General features: G+C 48.7%; 1 pseudogene; it reads right to left on the bottom strand.

Annotated features, from left to right (window-relative positions):
* Nucleotides 1–2,070: 2,070 nt before the first annotated feature.
* On the bottom strand, nt 2,071–2,527 carry LOC102896585 (annotated as a pseudogene).
* Nucleotides 2,528–4,895: the final 2,368 nt, after the last annotated feature.

Raw genomic sequence — 4,895 nt, 5'->3', positions numbered from 1 at the left:
TTTGCTAAGCACATAAATAACTGTATTTAATAGCCACAGCCCTGTGAAGTCAGTACTATTTTACCGATGAGAAAACTGAGAGTCAGAGAGGTCAAATGACCTGCCCAAGATCAAGAAAAATGTCAGAGCCAAAAGGCAAACACTCAAATTCCAGAGCACATGTTCTTTCCATGGGACTATTCCACTGATGGCGGCCTCTGGCATCAGGCGCAGAAACCCCAGGAAACAGCCTGGCTGGGGCTCCTCTTCAAGAAACTAGATAAGCAGTCATTACCCAAAATGTGCTGAAATAGGGCCCTGCCCCTCTCCCACCAGACACCGCCTGCTCTGCTCCCAGGAGGCTCTCAGAATCCAGCCACCCCCTGCTCTCCTCAGCTCTGAGCCAGACAGACCTGCTAGGCCAGCAGTAAGACACCTCAAGCTTCCTCCAGGAAGTTTAGGAACCTGGGCCAGGCAGCATAGTCTCTCCCTGCTGCCCCAGCTCTGCCATGCCACGCTGTGCCCTTTCTGGGCTCCCGGCATCCCCAGTTGCTTGACTCATGACCACCCTGTGTAATGAAGTGTATAGTCTAATTGCATCCCCTAATGATAGCCCTTAGTCACCAGGAGACAGGTGCAGAGGCGAAAGGGAATGCCAGGGAACTGGAGCTGGGGAAGGGGGCAAAGTTTCCATCCCATTCTCATACCTGTAGAGGACTGAGAGAAGGGGAGGACTAGAGATTTAAGGATCCTGGGAATAGGGGAATGCTGGGGTAGGGAGGCGTGCCTAGCCCCCTGGGACCATAGAGGCAAGCTCTTAGAAGGAGTTCTCTAGCCACCAGATCTTTCAAACAGAATATTCTTAAATAGTTCTATACACAGCTCACCACTCTTGGAAGGAGATAAGATTTGTCAGGGCAGAGGCCAAGCAGGCAGAGATTTGATGGGAAGGGCAGTGGCCTGAAAGGCTGGACTCCTGGGCTCCACCACCAACTTGCTATTTGACCCTGGTAAGCCAGGACCCCTCTCTGGGGTCTACAATTCGGGATTTGCATTCAGACTTATTTATGCAACAAATGATGCATGGTAACTAGGAGCCAGTCCCTGAATTAGGTCCTGGGAATGGAAAATACAGGTGAGACCAGGAGATAACTAAGAAAGACACAGGTTCTGCTCTCAGGGGGACTGCAGTCTAGCAGAGAAGTTAAGGTAATAATAATAATAGTTAACAGGTATAAAGCACCTACTGTTTACCAAGCAAAACCCTAAAAGATAGATACTAGTATTATCCCTATTTTACAGATGAAGAAAGTGAGACTCAGAGAGGTTTAGTAATTTGCCCAAGGTCACACAACTAGTAAGTAGCAGAGCCAGGATAAGAGTAAAGACAAAATACAGTGGGTATTCAGGGGATGGAAGGTTTGCTGGACAAGGTGGCTTCTGACCTGAGCCTTTGAAAGACTGGGGCGATTTGGACTCACAATCATTTAGGAAAGGGGGAATAAGAAAGCTAGTCACTGAAAATTCCAACAGCATTTGACCTCTGTTCTCTGCCAAAACACCAACCACAGCCCCAGAAGAGCAGCAGAACCCAGGACAGCCTCTGAACAGCAGCACTAATGGAGGGTGCAAGAAGGATGAGTGGCAAAGTATACATTTCAAGTGAAAATGTAGGTTGCCAAGTATATATTTCAAGGGAAAAGGCAGGTATGATGTCATTTTTGTAGGGGAAGGGGAATATCTTTACATAAGCCTGCAAGGCTATACACCCAAAGTAGAAGGGAAGAGGTAGGGAAAATAAAAACTTCCCAAACCAAATCCTGGTTAAGCTTCTAGAAATGGGGCAAAATGGAAAACCCAGGAAACAGCATGGCAGTTGCCAACAGACCAGGGAGGAAGGATGAAGGAGTGCATACTGCACACGTGGGGGAGGGGAGGGCAAGCACCACACTGTACCCCCAGCACCCTAAGAATTAAAACCCCAATCGTGACCCAGGAACACAAGGAACACTGTGCAGCCATAAACTTCAATGTTCAGGGAGATTTTTTTTAACACTTGTGAGCATTTAATGAACTTCCCTCCCTGTGGTTTCAAGCTACCAGAACACAGCCCCTCCCCCTACCTCCACCTTTAATCTTCTCCTCAGCTCTTCTGCTGAAGAATTTGGCTTTCATGATGACAGGCTGCTTTGGGAGTTTCCCCTCCCCTTAGAACTCACCACATCAATGATAGGTGCAGTTCCTGTCTTGTTTTTGGCAGCATTTACCTGTATCTACTCACTGACCAAGGTCCACAGTTTATCAAGGTTGGGCAGGAGCTCTAGTTCCTCTTTAAGTGCTAATGCCTCATACCAGCTTTCCCAAAGTAACCTGGGTGATATTTGTCGAAGTTGATCCTGTGGTGATGCATGCCACCAGCATTACCTCGGCCTCCCGGGTGCTTCCGGTGCTTCCAGTGCTTGCCGATGCAGCCGTGGCCATGGCTCATGTGGCCCCGAAGTTTCTGAGTCTTCCTCAGTCTGGATGGCACGTCCGCGGCCAAGACGAAAGAGCAGGGAGGATATTTTTTGACATGGAAAAATGTTCACATATATTTCTAGTGAAAAGGCCGGTTGCAAAATAATATGTATATGATGCCATTGGGGGAGGCACGGAATATCTTTATATAAGTCTGGAAGGATATACATCCAAAATTTCAACAGTGGTTATCTTCAGGCAGTAGATAGTGGGTGACTTTTATATTCTTTACACTTACCTATATATTCTAATTCTTCTACAATAACAGGCAATACCTGTATAATTTTTTAAGGTTTTTTGTTTTTTGTTTTTTTAATAAGGTAACTATATCAAGGACTTTGGCAGAGTAGTATGGGCAAGAAAAGAGATAGGCCAGGCACTTGGGTGCAGGGAGCAGAGAGGATGGAGGGTAAGAGCTCAGCCAGGATGGAGGTTGGGAGGATGGGAGGAGCTCAGCCAGGATAGGGGTGGGAGAGGATGGTGGGGAGCTCAGCAAGGATAGAGGAAAGGAGGACTGGGGGTAAAAGAGCTTAGCCAGGATAGCAATGGGAGAGGATGGGGGTGGGGAGCTCAGCCATAAGGGGTGGGGCTGGCAGGGTATTTCTCTGACAGGGCAAGGGACCTATTATGAATATTAGTTTGTGAGGGTCCTGTCTCCTCCATCTTCTGCCCCCCAGTCTCCTCAGGGTCCAGAGGTCTTCCCAGCTCCCAGAAGTGAAGAGTCTAGTCTGGAAAACTACAGCTGACTAGTAGAGGGCAGAGGGGAAGGGACAGAGGGCTAAGTGTGAGAGTTTTGAGAGGAAGACAGGCCTCATAGATGAAAGTAATCCTGGCCTGGAGCAGGGCCCAGGGTGATGGGAGAGGCAGCCTGGAGGATTAGTCCAGGTTACCACTGAGTGCTACACCCTGCTGGCAGCTTTAGAGCTTGCTATGGTAGGGACTCCTGTGGAGCTCTTGATCTGATGGGAAGAAGGGGAAATTTGATGAGCCCTAGGCTAGGGAGGAAGTGGAAGGTGAACTGGGCTTTCTGGCCTTCTACGAGAGCAAGATAGGAAAGACTGAGCAGAAGCACAGTGGTGACAGCCTGGGTTATTCCTTTTGCCCCTGTCTGTTTCGTCTCTATCATTAGCAGTAAAACCCTTAAAAGAGCCAGTACTCTCCTTAACTGGGTAATTATCAGAGCTTCTAAAACATCCATAGACTGCCTTTAAAGGTAGTGAGCTTTCTGTCCCTGGAGGTTTTCAAACAGAAACCAGGCCACCATCCTGTTCTCAAGGGTTATGCACCAGAAAGAGAATCAGACTTCTGAGGTCCCTCCCATTCCTGAGATCCTCTGAGTCAATGAAAGTAGGGTTTTAGAGGCAGTGGCTGGGAAGAAGATGTCTGGCTAAAAAAGAAATTGGTGAAGGCATTCACCATGCCTTTCCCAAGTCCTCACAGACTAGTGTCTGAAGGACACTTTGTCTGCAGGTGTGCCCAGCAGGGATTCCAGGCTCTAAAAAAGCTCCCCTGCCCTTGTGTGCCCTCTGCTTTGGTAGAAGTGGGTATGTGTGGTCTGCTCTGCTGGACATGCCACTTAGGTTGAGGGCCCACGAGGAGAGAACGAGAGAACATATACAGGGAAGCAGAAGGTCACGAGATCAAAGGGAACTTTGTAAATTGAAATATCACACCCATTCTACTAGTCTTTCAGCGAGTGCATCAAGGTGACAGCACAGATATTCAGTGAGCATACAACAGTGCAGGGAATTAAGGGAAACATCGTTGCTGCTCATGGATACAGGAGAATCAACAAAGATAAAGAGTAAAAGCTATAAAAACAAGGGTAGGTCATGCAAAGTGAACAACTGATAATAATGTAGTCATTACCTTTGATATGCAGCCTACTAACTATTCTATTTGTTGTTAAGTGGGGAGGATTTATAGGGAAGCAGACTTACGCTTGCTCAAAGGAAGAATTCCCCGGTAATTGGGGCTGCCCAACAGTGGGATCTGTTGCTCAGGGAGGCCATGAGCTCTCCATCCAGAAATATTCAAGCAGATGCGGGCAAGAGGGAGGGCTAGCTAGCTGTGCCCCTTCCTTTGCCTCTGAGATTCACTCTCCGCCTTCACCCCGTTCTCGCCCCTGGAGGCTGGCCAGCATAGACTCATCATAGGCTCCAAGTCCCCCTGACTTCTGGTTGGGTCTGGCCAGTGGAAGACCTGGCAGGGCATGGGAGAGAGGAGAGGTACTTACTTCCCAGGTCCCTCCTTGCAGAGCCACCTTGGGCTTCAAAACATCTGGACAGAAGGTCACAGCTCCCCCTGGAGCAGCCTGCACCATACAGCCCCCAACTACCTCAGCGTCTGGTTTCTGCTCCCTTCTCTCACCCTTCACAGCCCAAGGAGGGAGATAGTCA

Source organism: Pteropus alecto, unplaced genomic scaffold (genome assembly GCF_000325575.1).
Source record: "Pteropus alecto unplaced genomic scaffold, ASM32557v1 scaffold98, whole genome shotgun sequence".
In the NCBI taxonomy this organism is placed as follows: domain Eukaryota; kingdom Metazoa; phylum Chordata; class Mammalia; order Chiroptera; family Pteropodidae; genus Pteropus; species Pteropus alecto.
The sequence above is the reverse complement of the archived record's forward strand: the minus strand, read 5'-3'. Positions and strand labels throughout refer to the sequence as shown.